This window comes from Sturnira hondurensis, unplaced genomic scaffold (assembly GCF_014824575.4).
Source record: "Sturnira hondurensis isolate 20B ecotype Veracruz unplaced genomic scaffold, ASM1482457v3 Scaffold0010812, whole genome shotgun sequence".
Classification (NCBI taxonomy): domain Eukaryota; kingdom Metazoa; phylum Chordata; class Mammalia; order Chiroptera; family Phyllostomidae; genus Sturnira; species Sturnira hondurensis.
In genome coordinates this window covers 1,396,631-1,412,573 of record NW_028083443.1, presented here as the reverse complement: position 1 = coordinate 1,412,573, position 15,943 = coordinate 1,396,631, and positions in this window count along the sequence as shown.

Here is a 15,943-nt window from a genome sequence, read left to right as displayed (position 1 = left end):
TGCCTGTCCCAGCTTTTAGAGAACACTTCCGTTTTGACTGGTAGTCTCTTATTCTGTCTTCAAAGTCAGCGCCAGAGCACCTTCTCGCCAATCTGACCTCTGCTTCCATCATTTCATCTCTCTCTCTGACATGGATCTTCCTGCTTCTCTCTTACGAGGACCCTGTGATTACATGGGGCCCACAGGGGTAAGTAATCTAGGATCATCTCCTCACCTCAAAACCCTTACTGTATTTTACAAGGTAAGAAAGTCCCCTTTTACCTTGTCAGATGATATATTCATATGTTCTGGAAATGAGGATTTGGACCCCTAAGGGAGAGGGGGAGGTCATTTAACCTACCACATCCTGTTTTGTTGCTTTCTAGTGCTTTGTGTTCCTAGAGGAAGTGCTAAAGTTATCATTATTTTTATCTTATTAAATCTGTTATTACTTTTTAAAACTCTAAAAATTTCTATGTCTTATTTTTTAAAAATCTTTGAAAGGGTATGGTAGTGCTGAATTTGGCTGGTAAATGGAATTATTGGCCCCAATTCTCTCTCTCTCTCTCTGTAGCCAAACTCTTTGCCGTAGCACTTTGCAGTCATTGCTACCTGTGGGCAGTGCACCTTCAGGCCCTTGTCTTTGGCCTTGGCCCAGTGGCCTGCTCTCCCACCCCATTTCATGACTCCACACTTGTGCTGGTCTGGTTACATACACCAGGCCTTCACATAAATCATTCCCTTAGCTTTGAAATGTAACTCCCCTCTCCTTGGGAACATTCTCTTCATCCTCTAGGTCACTTTGTCAGGAAAATGGCCTTTGACCCCTACACAAAGCTGTACTTCTTAGCCGCCATTCTTTGCTGTCCAGTCTCATTAAGTCAGTTGCTGAGACAAAAGATTCTTATGTTCAACTGATCTTGTAGACATAACTCATGGGACAAGTATGTGCTGGTCAGCTACTAAAGGAGTGTCCTTGCGAGAATTCTCAATTCGAGAAAAGTGTTCCATCTCTCCAAACAGCCCCCGATGACTGAGATGGCAGAACCTGCTCAGGAGCGTGGCTGGCGAACTCTGTGTTCTCAGCACTCAGTTATAGATTCATACACATCCGGAGCATATTCCTATACTTCCTTCTTTGAGGAAGGTATGCAAGCTTATAGCAACGACTCTGCAGCTTAGTTTAATGACTTTAAGTTATTTTTCTGATATACATAGTTTTTTTGAGGGGGTCCATGTTTATTTACTTTAGAGTTTGTAGACTAACAACTGCTGAAGACCCCCTGGGTAGATGGCAGTGGTCTTCACAGGAGACACTTTGCTAGCCACACTGACAGCTTGGATGTTCTTCAGGGATCTGACACAGGCAAAATCAAGATACATTCTTCACCATTTTTATAACATCTTGCCTTCCGAAAACACATTTGGTGCTGAAAGCCCTCCGAGGACACATTGCGGTGTACCCACGCTGACTGGGGAGCCCAGGAGCCAGGGCTCATCGCCAAAAGCTACACCTCGTTTCTCAGTCTGCCAGGCAGCAGACGCTGGCCTGGATGACAGCTGAGACCAGGGGATGGTTGCGAGATTTCATTTGCTTATAAAACAAGGCTGCAGAGCTGCTTAGTACGGATGGGAAAAGCAGTGTTTCTAACTATCCCGTGGAAAAGGAAGGACCCTTCCAACTGTTAGGGAATTCTCCTTTCAGACTTCTAAGTTGTGATCGTGTGCTCTCAGTGGGTCAGTTTCTGTGACTGGCACTAAGGGCGTTGTGTGTCTCTCTGTAGACTGCCCTCCAGCCCTGGTGGAGGGGAGAGTGAAGACAGCTTCTCTGATAGTTGAATCCCTAGAGATCCTACTTCCCAGCACTGCAACTTCCCTCCTTTGTGATCCTGTTCACTGAGACATAGTTTTCTGCCCTTATCAAGGCATATCAGGAGATGCAGCACGTTTTGGTGGCTGTTTGATCACTGATCACTTTGGGGACACTGTACCAGCTACTTCTTTCCTAGCATTTGGCCATGGGGAGCTTATGATTTTTGTTGTGTTAAGCTGGCACCTTTCTCAGACACAAGATATGCTATAGCAATAGTGCTTTTTTCTCAAAAGTAACACAATGCTAGACTGCAGTTCCATGAGGAACTTCATGGAACTTTGGTGTTTGTTTTGCTCACTACCGTACACTTAGCCAACCCATGTACTTTCGACTATGGCAGGTCTTCAGTAATGAGTGAGTGAATGGTCTCTGACAATCTGCCAAACACTTCTCAGTTCCTACTCCTGCTTCCTGCTCACCTCTCTAGTGTTTTATCTTACCTGGAGTGAAAGTGGGAAGAATAGTGTATGTGCAAGTGTGGGGCAAGTCCTTGCATTGGGTTTTCTGGCATTTCTCTGAAACTACTCTGTCCTAAAGTGCTCTGACACCAGTAATTTTCACATTATTTTCCCTTTGTCCATATTTTGCAATTTTGGTCTGTATTTGAAAATATTTATGTTTTTGTTATTAAAAATCCAAATTTGAATAAATTGAACAAAAATGTGGAAATTTGTTGGCTCACATAACCACTGAGTAAAGTTGGACTCAAGGACAATGGAATTAGGGTTCAAAGCCTGCCAAGATTCTCAATGGGTCCATAGTCTCTGCTTCCCCTGTGGGGAAGCTTCTTCTGCTCTGCTTCCCCATAAGAGCAACCTTCTCCCCATTCTAGAACCCGTATTGGAAACTAGGACCTTGGTAATAAAGAGGGCAGGTCCTTGGGATGTCTCTGACGTCAGTGGGCCTATGGCAAGAACTAGTTGGGAGGCATAATCTCCAGCCAAAAATTTGAAGCAGGCCAGGTTTCCTCCTGTGGTCCCGGAGAACCAGTGTCTAAGGGTCTTGCATGACCTTCATCTTGTATCTGCTAAAACTTATTCCCAAGAAAGACTCTGATATCTCTCATCTATCTGTCATGATGGCCTTATTTTTGTTTTTATTCCATCTCTTATCCCATGTAAATTATTTTGTGTAAATTATCCCCTCTGGGGATAATTGCATGAAACTTCATTCATTCATTCATTCATTCATTCATTCATTCATTTATCCATTTATGTTTCTGTTCACTCACCCTACGAGTTTATGAGACATTTTGGCATGCTCAGTGCTGAGGACACAGTGAGGAACAGATTTTACTGCCTGTTCTCAGAAAGCTTGAGGAGAGTGAAGTCACTGCTGCTCTGGCCAGCTGTGGGCATTGGGGTGGACTCTGGAGTTCTTCCCGAGACATCCTCTTATCTACCTGGACTCTACCAAGTTCCCACTGTAAACTATTTCTGATGAACATATGCCACTTCTTGTAAGAGTGCTTGAGCCTGAGGGCTGCAGAGGTTCTAGTTCAGAGGCAGACATTTCAGGTAACCCCCGCAGAAAATTACGCCTTATTTTCCCATAGAAGGAAGTGAGGGGAAGAGTGCTAACTTCCTATATAAATAGTCTAAGGCTACAGTTGATGGACAGTTGCTTTTCTCAGCAGATCTGCCTTTGGCGCCTCAAAATAATAGGTTTGGAAATCCTGAAATATCTTCCCTTTTCCCTGAATGTGAAATTTGAAGGGGAGTATTTTGATGTGATTTCCGGCACTAAATGGCACCTGAACACTTGCAGACACAATGTAATTAGTGCATTGCTTGCTGCACAGAGGCTATGGATTGTAGGGAAGGAGGGCAATTCCCTGTGGGGGAAAATCGATAAAAAATGTGAGTGAGCCACGTTGTTAGCAAAGTTCCTTTTGCCTCTAAATGCAGAATTACGCCTCACAAAAGAACATGGAGATAGGCAAGCAGGATAAAAGTCCAAGCTGCTTTTGCTCTGACGTTGCAAAGCCATGTGTGATGGCCAGGAAGGTTCTGGAAATCCAGACTGCTGGCAGTGTAGGTCAGACTCTTTTCCTCTTAGGCTGATAATTAGGCTTGTGTTAACAGTGCTCAGTGTTTTCCTTTTTAATTGTTTCTGAAAATAATTTTGGGCTCAATAAAGGAAATGCAATAACTATAACTGTTGAATTATCTTAATCGCTGAAGATTCTGGAAGGTCTTAGATTATGTAAGCATGCAATTAAAATTACTTGGGGGCATTTTTAAAATTATAAAAGCAATGCATATTCATTGTTATAAATCTTAAAAATACAGATAAAGATTGCATCTCAACTATTAATATTTTGCCAAATAGCTTTTTAGTCTTTTTCTGTTTGCTTTTATGCATTTGTCTTAATTATATAAGGAATTCAAATTAAATTCCAGTTATAAAGTATAACAAAAAGATATAGTGCAAGAGAAGAAAGTGCTTCTTCACTTAGGTAATCACTGCCAAGAATTTTGTTCGCAAGCTCTGCTTTTTCTCTGCATATATATTTACCAAAAATGGGATTCTATTGTGCATTCTGCTCTATGATCTCCTGTTTGTTCAATCATATAGTAATTTTATAAAATATACTTTTACTTATGCATTTCACATGTTTATGGAGTGAACTCAGTGATTTAACTGCTCAATTCCTTATTAATATTAGGTTGTTCTAATGTTATGATCATTGTGATGGATAAGTATTTGTATGTAACCATAACTAGTTTCTTAGAATAAATTCCCAGAGGATGGGGGGGATGTTGGGTCAAATGTTTTCAGAACTCTAGGTTTCTCTTGATATTAAAAAAAAATGTCCTCCAGGGAAGATTTACAAATTTAGACTTCTAAGAGCAGAGTAGGGAAAAAGCTTTTTTTTTGCTTATTGTTGCTCATGCTGTGTATTAATATTTTTCATCTTCTCTAATCTGATTCTCAGAATATCCTAATATTGTCATTTATATTTCCTTAATCACTGGTAGCATACAAGCATGCAACTTCAGCAGTACAGAAGAAACAGTAAAGTGCATGTTTTCAGTCTAACGCTCTTCCAACTGAGCTATTTCAGTGCCTTAAAGTGAATGTTTTTAGTATGGTATTCAGGGCTTCTCTGGGTAACCTGGATCAAAGTGACTCCACGTGGGGAAGTTGCTGTACAATGAAGTGGAGTGGGTGGCAATCATGAACTCAGAGATCCCATGCAACACCTTGAGTTCATGTTTCTTCCCCATAAGAAGTGGAGATAGAATGAGACATGCTGGGAGCAAAGATGGAAGCCATGAAAGCAATTCGGGGCCAAGTTTTATGTTCTTGTGGGACAGCTTCTCAGCCGTGGGTTCTGGTGTCTGTACCTTTGACTTGCCACCAGGTTGAAAGTGAGACAAACTTGTTAAATGCTTTTCTTCTTTCTGTAGGAGATGTTGACACTGACCCATTTGGGAGGGCTAGGTATGGCCTTGGATTTCACTTTGAACAAGGATCCTCTCTCCTATGCCTAAACTCGGTAGTTCTCAGTCCCAGGCCACGCATTAGCTTTCACAGCAATTCATATCTCTCCCCCTTTTCTATTTCCTCAGACCAATTAAATTAGAATCTTGGACAATGGGACCTGGGCATGGTGGTGTTTTACCAAAAACTCCAAATATGACACCAGTGCATATCCAAAGTGGTAGAGAACCATGGGGATAACTTCTATCCACTCTTCAGTTGTCACAGGAATTACTGCTCCTCATACCTCCCCCTTTCCTGTATATACATATCCTTTCTCTGGCAAGTTCCAGCTTGGATTTTATTGAGAAGAATCAGCAACATTTTGGGTGAACAATGTGCAGGTTTACTACACATGTGCAGGCAAACCTAGTTGTGATAAGTATCCTGAGGATGAGCTCTTGTTTAACAAGCAATCTCTCCTGCAAGGGACTGTTCAGCATGTTATACACATATAATCAGTTTCATATATGTGTTAGTACCAGCTAATAAGTCATTCCCTTAGCTTCAAGGATGTGGGTCTGAAGGTCCAGCCAGGGGACTAGGAATGGATATCAGTGTTTGGAAGCAGCCTGCAAGCCTAGATAAGCTGTCCTTTTTGGAGCCATGACCTGATCTCTGGCAATCGGGCCCCAATTCCAAGGCTATCTCCTTTGCTTTCTCACTGACACCTTAGCTACAGAAATCACCAATCATACCGGCCAGCCCAATGTATGGTTCCCACTAGAGCTTTACTTCTGTCCGTCTCTCTTCAGGTTCCAAGGCAGGACTTTGTAGTTCCCCTTAGTCTCTTAGCAGGTCAGAAATGTTTATCTTTCCCCCAGGCTCTGAGGAACCAGAGGAAAGAATAGCTCCAAGCCAAACAGGGAAGCTTGCTTACCTAGCAACAATGGTCTCATTTTTCTATGGTCTTCTCCAGTTCCCTCTTTGGAAAATTTCCCCATTCTCTAGAACAGTGGGCAAGAGACAAAAGCATACATTTGATATGCAAAGGCTATGCCTAGTATTCAAATGGTGCTATCCAAGGAGCAGAAAAGTTTTTTCAGCACTTTTAAATCCACGAACTCTTTTCTATTTAATACTGGTACGCCTGCTCCTACTGCTGCTGGGGGGAATGGAAATACAGTGTAAAGAAAATAAAATGGTGGCCAAAGACCTACAGGCACTCGAGAGACTAGCAAGTCACATCTCTCTGAGCATTAGTGTTGCATCTGTAAAGTCCACTATAATACCTGTCCTGCTGGTTTCACAAGGTCATTGCAAAGGAGATGATATATGGAAATATATGATTAAAAAGCTGTGAAGGAATGTTTAATTTATGAACACTAAAAAGCACAAAGCTCAGTACGTTTCTTGACAAATATATACATCTGTGTAACCAATCCCAAAGCAAGATACAAAAGCTTATCATTCCTGTGGAAAGTTCTCTCTCATTTATTTATGAGTAATCCAGGCTACACTCCCTACCACCACACAGAAAGCCACCATTCCAATTTCTGTCACCATAGATTCATTTCCCCTGTCCTTGAATTGCAGATAAATGACATCATATCAAATGGGCTTTTGTAGTTGGCTTCTTTCTCTAACATAATGTTAGTGAGATAGATGTGTATCTCTTTTTACTGCTGGAGAATATTTCAGTGTATGAATACACCACGTTTTGGTTATCCATGCCCCTGTAAACAGATATTCCAGTTACTTCCAATTTGAGTTATTATAAATAAAACCACTATGAACATTCTTGTACATGTGATTTTTATGGATATACACTTTCCTTTCTTTGGGCGTGTACTCAAAGTACGGCTCCTATTCACTGTAGATCACCATGCTTATGGAATCAAAACCTTAAGAATGCCAAAGATGAAAGGGATCTTCAGAAATAAGATGAAAAGTTGCAGATTCTGGTATATGGATTTCACCAATGGACCCAACTCTTCATCCTTGTGCATTTTAACACTTTGTCATGCAGTTTTGTTGTGCCCTTTCTCTCTTTGTATCAGCTACATGACTTGCATTGTCCAACGGACTATTAGCAGATACGACAAAGCAGGGGCTTGAAGGGCACCAGTGCATTCAGGCTCGCCCTGCACATTCCCCTATGGTCACTAGTTTGGTCACCTGGAGACACTTGGTTCATTGCCATCCTGCCCACGCCAGCCGCTGGCAGACCACCAAAGGTGTGTGTGAGCCTGGTCAACACCGAAGAATGGCCCTGCCTGATCCCACCCAAACGGTTAACTTGCAAACTCATCAGCTGAATAAATATTTACTGTTTTCAGCTGATGAGCTTTGGGGGTAGATTGTTGCACAACATTATTGGGACTGATGATAATGCCTGATGTTTTGAATGGAGGAAGGAGCTCCATGAAGGCAGCTGTAGGGCACCAAAGAAAATCATCCTCGAGTTCTCCACCCCTCTCCTCCCACCCCATGAAATGGAGGGTCCTTATGATTTTGATTAAATTTAGTTTGAAATCCTAGCTTGAGAAATCATATACCTCTCTAAACATACCCCTCAGAGAGCGAGCTATTTTCCTGGAGAATCAGCAGCCCCCGAGGCACCTGGGGACAGTAGCCCAGACCTGACTAAGGTCTGGACCTCTGGCAGGCTAAAGATAGCATCTTGACCTAAGTTATGATTCAGCTCCTGTGCCCTGAAGTGGAATGACCCCTGGCAACTGTCCCATGAAACCAGACATAGGGATGCTGAAACAGGTCTCAGAGCTGTCCTCAACACCTAAGAAATGGTTGGGTAATACCCTTACCAACTTCCAACCAATCAGCTGCCAGCACCTCCTCTACCTCTGACTCATGGTGTCCTGTGATTTTACCCTCTATAATCTGTGACCTGCATGCCGTGCAGGAGTTACAATTTTTTAGTGCATAAGCTCCCTGTCTGTGTATTTCCCAATTTGATATTAAGTTGTTTTATTTGTATGCTGCAAACTCCTGTGGCCTGTGCAGGCAGGCAGGAGTATTCAAGGAAAAAGCACTGGGGTTCCCACTGGGGTTCTGGTCACGCCCATCTCCCTGGTACTCCTGATCTTTGTTTCCCATCCCCCACCCTGATTTATACCACCTGACCTTGGTTGCTAAAACTTCTTCCAGAGTAAGAAAAAAATATGGATTTAAACCATGGTTTTTATTACCCTCAGAAATAAGGTCTAGGTTTCAGTGTCCTCAGCAGTACCGCCTATGGCCTGAGGCTATGTTGGAAAGTGAACTGAGTATATGGGTGGTTCTGTGCTTCCTGATCCCTAGTAAACACTCAATGAATGGTGAAGAAAAACTGACCATGACAATTACAGTTTTAGTACAAAAGGTTGTGTTAATTTTGCCTCCCTATAAAAATGATCAATACTTGATAATTAATTTAGAAGGCAGATACAATATTTTTATAAAATACTATGAAGAGCTAGGATTTTGTTGGGTATCACAGAAAAGAAGGAACATTTTGGATGCATGTGTTAGTATCTTATATTTCTATTTTACCTTTCTGAGACTCAAGGCAAAGATAGATATGAGCTGTTATAAAGTATTACCTGATAAAATAAAATTTTAAAAATAATTGAACTGTAAATAAAGGAGCAACAAACATTCCTGTCAATTTCATGTCAATTTTGATTTATTTCATCTGTTTTTCTCTATTATTTAATGATCCAGTAACATATCTCAGTTTATATTAAATTTACTCTATAAAAATAAATTACAATTGTTTTTATTTTACATGGTCTTATATAATTATCATTTTATTTTTGTGTTTAAAAAAAAACAGAGTGATGACAGAGATTAGTATTCCAGACATGTAAATGGCTTTATTTAACCAGGTTCTGTTCCTGGCAGAACATGCTTATCAGCTAGTTGTGTAACTTTTGTTGAGGGGACAAAATGTGTTACTTTTATGATTAATTATTTTATTCATAATACTGATTCCCTAACTCACTTTCTGAGGCTGAGCTGATAAATCTGTCTTTCCAGGATCTTCAATCTTTTCCTAAAAAGTGAAATGTACATGTAATATCCTCCTCTCGGCGGCTGTATCAGCTCCACATCAGTTTTCTTTAAACTGAACCACAGCTTATTTAGGCTAAAATATACAGCCACAGTCTCCCATTCAAAATGCTATTGGAACGTTGTCCCACTGGTAAGTGAGACAGCTGTCCAGTGGTTTGGGTCAGTAGCTGAATAAAGCAGGATAGTTAGAAAGACTCACACTCGGTGTTACTGGCATGAATTTTCTTGTGTGCCCCTTCTATTTTTGTGGCCGTTATTTCTATTTTCTTATTTTTAAGACTGTTATATAATATACATTTCATGGTTTGTAAAAGACAATTACTTGTCTGGGATTCTCCTAATAATAAATTTTTAAAAAACTTAGTAGGCAAATATGTCTTGATTCTGATTCTGTTGAGATAGCCTGGGAGTGTCTGGAACAATGAAGATGAATATGAGCTAAGAGAGATGGAAAGTAGTCTGTCTGATGTTTCCTTTGTTATTTTCTTTCTTGGACAACTCATTCAGAAACTTAGGACCCTGGAGAGAGCGGAAACAAGAGTGGTTTATGTGTGAATTGTCGTGAATGATATGCACTTACACCTTTTAAGCTCAGAAAGTTGAGTTGGCTGTTCTGCTGGTCATGCAGGCCTTTTCTCAACGTGGAAAATGAGAGTCTGCTCTCGTGCTACAGGTTTGGGTAGACAAAGGGGAAAAGGTAATGCGTTTGGACTGTATCGCTCACAGCAGGCTACCAAGAACAATGTTCTGAGGGGGCCAGCAACAATGTTCTGCCAGGCTTTAATCGTGAAGGGTTCTAAAAGCCTTTAAAAAGTATCTCACTTTCTGTAGCCTCAAGCAAGAATGACAAATACCTAATTGTCAACATACCATGTACAGAAGGAAGACGGGGTATAGGAGATAAACAGGTGCAGTTCAATAGAGAACGAGATGGAAACAAAACAAAATAAAAACCTCAAGTGAAGAAAGAAGCCGCAAAATAGAATCCTGTTTTTTCTTTTCTTTGTTTTTTGAGGGATTTTTTTTGGCCTGAGTTAAAGGTAAATCAAACAGTTATTAATAATTGATGTTTATAAAGTAAATGTTGGCCTTTTATTTGGCTGATGCTAAACATAGGGTTCTTTTGGAAAGATGGCTACAGCATTGGCAATAGTTATAGCTCATAAAATGGCTCTTATTAATAAATCCACAAATGACAAGTGTTGGTAAGGATGTGGAGATAAAGGGAATCCTTCTGCACCGTTGGTGGGAATGTAGACTGGTGTAGTTACTGTAGAAAGCAGTGTGAGCTTACCTAAAAAAATTAACAATGGAACTGCCTTATTATCCAGTAATTCTATTTCTGGGAATATATTCAAAGGTACCTGAAACGCTGATTTGAAAAAACGTAGGCATCCCTATGTTCATTGCGGTTCTATTTACAAATAACCAAGGTTTGGAAGCAGGCCAAGTGCCCATCAATAAATGAATGGACAAAAAAAAAAAGCTGTGGTAACAGTTACACAATGGAATACTACTCAGCCTTTAAAAAAGAAGGAAATCTTACCTTTGGAAAAAACATGGATGGACCTGGAGGGTATTATGCTAAGTGAAAAAATCTAGTCAGAGACAGACGAGTATCATGAGATTTCATTTATATGTGAAATTTGATGAACAAAATGAACAGAACAGAAACAGACTCATAGATACAGAGAACAGACTGACAGCTGTCAGAGGGGAGAGGGACTGGTGAAATAGGTGAAAAGGTTAAATAAAATAAATAAATAAACTCTTGGACACAGAGAACATTATTGTAATTGCCAGAGGGATGGGGTGGGGGTAGGGGCAGGTCAGAAGGGTACATGGGGAATAAATGGTGACAGGAGAGTAGACTCTGGATGATAAATGCATAATTTAATATGCAGATATTGTATTATAGAATTATACATTTGAAACCTATATGATTTTATTGACCAGTGTAACCCCAATACATTTATTTATTTTTTAAAAAATACTTTATTTATTTTTAGAGAGAGAGGAAGGGAGGGAGAAAAAGGGTGAGAAACATCAGTATGGTTGCCTCTTGTTCACCCCCTACTGGGGACCTGGCCACAACCCAGGCATGTGCCCTGACTGGGAATTGAACCGGCGAGTCTTTGTTTGTAGGCTGGCACTCAATACACTGACCCACACCAACCGGGGCCCCAATAAATTTAATAAAAAAATATTATATACTTTCTGTTGTTTAATTAAAAACAATAGTAAGTATAATATTCTTTTAGGAAAATGCAAATGTATATTCTATAATAAGAAATAACAATGTCAAATTCTGAGTTGCTATCTTCCAATCTCAAAATGGTATAATAGGCATATTTATTTTATGAAAAAGGGATTGCAAAGGTCTTTTTAAAGTAAGTGATATTGTTTAAACAGAAAGCTGTATAACTGTGAGATGAATAGCTGAACAAAGTGTGATTTTTCCAGTGTTACAAATGAAAGGACACATTTGAACTCCATCATTTTTAACAAAGACTCAAGTATAATCTAAGAAGGTGATCTTAAGCATGAGAAAAAGGCTATGTTATACCAAGGATAAAAGTGAGATATTTCAGTGTTTTTGTTGGGGTGGTTGCTCTGTTTTGCTTTTAGAATTTTTTTTTGGTAAATGTTATGGAGAAGCAAAAGTTAAAATAATGTTCATTTTTCTCAAAACCCTAGTAAATAATCCCTAATTTCCTACATGCCTGTGTTTAAACGCCTTTGTAAGGAAAAGGGATTACGGGTCCAGATTTTGAAGTTGGACCCATTGGAAGTTTGGAATCTTTGTTACTGAGGACAAAATGAAATACCATATTGTCCAATCTATAAGTTTATTATTTTTTTCCTCCCTCTATTTTCTCAGATCCTAAATCCTAATGCTCAGCATCAATTTCTTTCTTTCAATTCCAGACTTTCAGTTTGCTGGTTATATAACAAATTGCGTACTTTCCATTATTTTGTTAGAAAACAATAAAAAGTAAGATATTCTCTTAAGAAAATGCAAATGTATCTATTACAATAAGAAATACACGGCTGTGCTCCTGAATGCCACTCTCCGGGACAGGTAATGTACAAACAAGTCTCTCGTTGCTTTAGCTGAATGATGCATCATTCTCTTCATGGCTCTACATCTCAAACTGACATAACCATTTGTTTCATGGACGGAAGCGAAGGAGATATAGTGGGTTATTTGTGTAAAGACAATGGTGTTTCTAGCTCAATCTGCCTTGTCAAAATTGCAGCAGACCACAGAGTGCGTCAGATTTCCTGTCAGAACCGGATAGGAAAGCCACGCGACTCTGGAAAGATCAGATAGCAATGTGACACCTCTGTACCCACGAAGCATCCAGTTGGGAAACTACTAAAGAAATGTTGGCTCCCTCAATGGAACAATCAAAGCAAAGGGCAAGAAGGACAGATAAGGTGGAAAATAGTTGCAATCAAAGGCTTCCCCTCAGAGCAGGGGAGTTCTAAAAACAAAAGGTGGCCAGTCATGGCAGCGACGATCCTAATTTAAGAAATGAGGTGGACTAAGAAATGTGAGAACTGGTGTAAAACACAGTAAACACAGATAATGCTACAGTTTCCCCTTCTCGGTCTAAAATGAGGACTTCCTCAAATGTTTATCTAGGACCTACAACTTGGCAATTTGAGGGCCCAAACAAGGGCGTGGCTTTTTTTTCTCTGCACCCATACACTTCTTGATGTTACCTGGAGCAGAGGTCTCTCAACGGCCCCTCCAGAGGCCAGTTGTCCACAGACTACCTGTATGTGGACGAACAACGTCTGATAGAGAACGCCCAGTAATGGGGGATGGGAACCAGACTCTCAGAGGAGAGAGACAATGGTGGCCACAGTGGTGAGTTTACATCTGTCTGTGTTTTACCTTTGCCCAGGAGCTTGAGTTCAGCGAGGAGCTCAGTTCTGAACACGTCGGTCTTGTCTTCGAAGGGACATTGGGGTTGGAATGGCCAATTCCAGGAGATTGCTATCCTTTGGGACAGTGGAACGCTGAAGCCTGGTACCCTTTCACCAGGCTCTGTTCTGAGTGTTTCCTCAAGCAATGTTGGGGGCAATGGCGCCTGGTCCCTAAGAATCAGCCCCTCCAGAGGAAGAGACTGTGTTCTGTGTGGAATGCACTGGCAAATTAACTCTTCAAGGGCAAGGACTCTTTTCTCCATTACGTCCCAGTGTCCAGCTCATAAAATGTGTGCAGCAAGCGCTCGCTCGGTGAATAAAATGTAGCACAGTTTTAGATTGAAGCCTTTTCCACCAAGGTGTTACACCTCTCAGCTGCATTATTTTTCCCCACGTTTCAGTAGGATCATGACTGCTAATAACAGCTACAGATCTCTCCTTCCACTGTAGCAGGTAAATCATGGATATCTGGTAACTGATATCTAATGCTGAAGACAACACAAAGTGAATTTCTTTCCAATTTGTCAGTAGGGGTTTGCTATTTTGTTCAATGAACTTTTTCATATGGACTGAGCTAAAGAGACTAGCTGAAAGCCACTGTTTTCTGATAGGATTTGTGCTGCTGTTGCATGAAGTTATTAGCTGTATCTCTGCTTTATGGGCTAGAAAGTCATGCTGTCAGTGAAATCACTTTCAAAGTAACTCGAATATTTTGGACCCCTATTGAGCAGGGCCCAGAGGAGGGGAAAAAAGATCAAAGACATTTAATAGTCTGTTTCTCCCCTTAAGGGGCATAAGTCCTGACTGAGGGGCAGAGACGTGTACACATCTGTAAGGCTAGTGCCTTCATTTTGTATATAACTTGCTCAAGTGTTTTATCTTCTTCCCTGGCCTTATTTTGATTCATAGGACTTATCACATGTTTGCTCATTATCTTTCCTCTCCACTTCAATTTCAGCCCATGAGGATTAAAAAAATTGTTCATTTTGTTCATTGCTCTGCTTCTAATGCCATGGTCATTGGTTAGCACCTAGTAACTCCTTAATAAATATTTATCATTGAAAGAACTACCAACATTAGGTAGTCTGTAATTTCTTCTTTGATTTAAGACTAGATACTCTTGTAGGTCCTTCAGTGATAACATTTTACAGTCACTTTAGGTCAAGGACAAGTGTTCAGCCAATAAATAATATATGAATGAAAAGAAAGAATCTGTTCTTGAATTGTGAACTCTACCTCTTCCAAGACATCATGTTTTTCAGCAAAGCATATACATATAAATGTGGGGGGGGGTATAGATACAGAACATTCTGCGACAGTCAGTTGATGGTACTGATAGGTCTCAAGGTCAGGTGGCATTTTCTGATATCACAGAATCTTAAACTCACAGAAATAATCTTTTTACAGATGTCACAGTTTGGGGGAAAATAAAGCGCACAGGATTTAAACTGATTACTTGAATGGAATAAAAGAANCATCATGTTTTTCAGCAAAGCATATACATATAAATGTGTGTGGGGGGTATAGATACAGAACATTCTGCGACAGTCAATTGATGGTACTGATAGGTCTCAAGGTCAGGTGGCATTTTCTGATATCACAGAATCTTAAACTCACAGAAATAATCTTTTTACAGATGTCACAGTTTGGGGGAAAATAAAGCGCACAGGATTTAAATTGATTACTTGAATGGAATAAAAGAATCAATACGTAAGTGCTTAATGTCTCCCAGACTCGAAAGTACAGGAAAATTTTTGTTGAAACACAGTGAAATTATAGTGTGTAATTCACAGACTATATCAAAGTTGTTTTTGCCCTAAAATCCATCAATAATAGCACTAATGTTTAGTAGAAAATGCAATTTTGAAGACTGATATAAACTGCCTACTTAAATAGGTATCATATCATCCAATTAAATGTTCTCATAGTCATTTCCACCCTTTTTTGGGGTAGACATGGTATCTTTGATAACACCTGATGACGGTAACTGTAATTCTGCAGCCTTAGATTGACATATATTATACTTAGAGAATGCATAAACATGGTCATTAGATGTGAATTGTTACACTCCTTTGTTAATCCAAAAATATCTGTAAGCAAGGTAGATCAAAAGTGGCTACCTGGGGATCATCGAATCTACTGAAATGTACTGCTTTCTTTAAAAGATATTACTTTCTCTAACTGAATTAGATTATCTTCATGCAATTGGTGTATACACCAACCTAAGGGATGGATAGCTCGAGGATCAGGCTAAACTGAAAAAAGTTCAGGATATCACTTTACACTCCCTTCCAAAAGGACACTGTATGATTTTAAGAAACCATAGCCCACTTCAACATGCCTCCATTCAGCAATCTCTTGCAGGATAAGTAGTAATATCCGTGATAGAGAGGAAAACATAATGAATGAATTCCTCAATCTGGATCGTCAAATAGCTTCATAGCGGTTTCCCAAGCTTGTCAGGTCTTGAGTCACCAAATGAGCTTGTTAAGCTTGTTAAAGATAACTCGTCACCTCAGGTTCCTCTCCACCCCCGAGCTCTGAATATTCTGGGGAAGTGGACGCAATTTGAGAGAAAGGAAAAACACTTCTTGTAATTCTCCCTGAAATTAGACGAATGTAGCTTTACCTTTTCGCATTAACTAAACAAAAAGT